Source organism: Gavialis gangeticus, unplaced genomic scaffold (genome assembly GCF_001723915.1).
Source record: "Gavialis gangeticus isolate Ggan-Ray unplaced genomic scaffold, GavGan_comp1, whole genome shotgun sequence".
Taxonomy (NCBI): Eukaryota; Metazoa; Chordata; order Crocodylia; family Gavialidae; genus Gavialis; species Gavialis gangeticus.
In genome coordinates, this window is record NW_017729032.1 from 37,716 (window position 1) to 38,910 (window position 1,195).

The following is a 1,195-nucleotide window of genomic DNA, read 5'->3' on the forward strand; positions in this document are numbered from 1 at the left end:
CAGATAAATAATCCAAACGTGTTTGATTTTACAACCTGATATTTTGGTTTGTCTAGGTTCGAAGCCATCGTTTTGTCCCTGTGTAAAATGTTCACACCTTAGGTCTGATCGTTCCCAAGTCCTGGGATTGTGAAGCTGTCACTAATTATGTGCATTTGGGTCGAGGCAGGGAAGGAGGGAGATGGCAGTGGTCTAATTTAAACCGAAAAATATCCTAGATGGTGGGCAACATAGAGCCCATTCTCCACGTGCATCAGCAGTGCCACGGTTTTTGTTCAACACGCACAGCTCTATTCGTCTGAAACACCATCCAAGACTCGGATACAAAATTTAGAGAAGGAACCTTTCAATGAATGAAACATTTGCTGCCATTTTCAAACCATCAGACAAGCAAGCAGTGCAGGAAAAAAAACAACCCATTCCTTTACTGGGGGTGGACCTAGATAACCGCTGGAGAGCTTAGCACAAATTATGCTACATGAATAAAAACATAGATAAATTGCACTGAAATGTCTTGCTTGGCTTGTTTATCGAAGGAGCTGTCATCCTCTCTACAAAAAAGGGCCAAGGTTATTTCAAAGTGATTGACTCCTTATTTCAGTATCCCTTTCTTTTTGTGCCAGTGTGGATCTGAGATCAAGGCTAGTTTTGGTAACTGTAACCCCTACTTTGTAAAGTGCTTTGAAAGTTGTTTTTTTTTTTTTACATTGGCGATACAACTTCAAATCTAGGAAACGGAGGGGTGGGGAAGCTCATGGAGCTAGCCTCTCGGCCTTTTAGAAGTGGTTCAAGCTCTCTGCAGACATTAGCTGGTCACTTGGTCAATTGGATTTCATTGGTGGAAGACGTAGGTGGGTGGTTAACACCAGATGCAAAATATGATAGAATAAGGGATTGAAGACCAAGGTTACTTTTGAGTAGCACTTGCCTTGGATGGTGAAGCGGGTATAAGCTTTCAGAGCCAGTAGGAAGAATATGCTGTAAGTAAAACATGTGGGGGGGGACGACACTTGTTGGACCTAGACAGGTTACAGGGATGGGCGGAGGAGAACAGGATGGGGTTTAACACGGACAAGTGTAAGGTGATGCACCTGGGAAGGAACAATCGGCACCACACATACAGGCTGGGGAACTCCCCTCTTGTCAGCACGGAGGTGGAAAAGGATCTGGGAGTCATTATTGACTCCAAGATGAA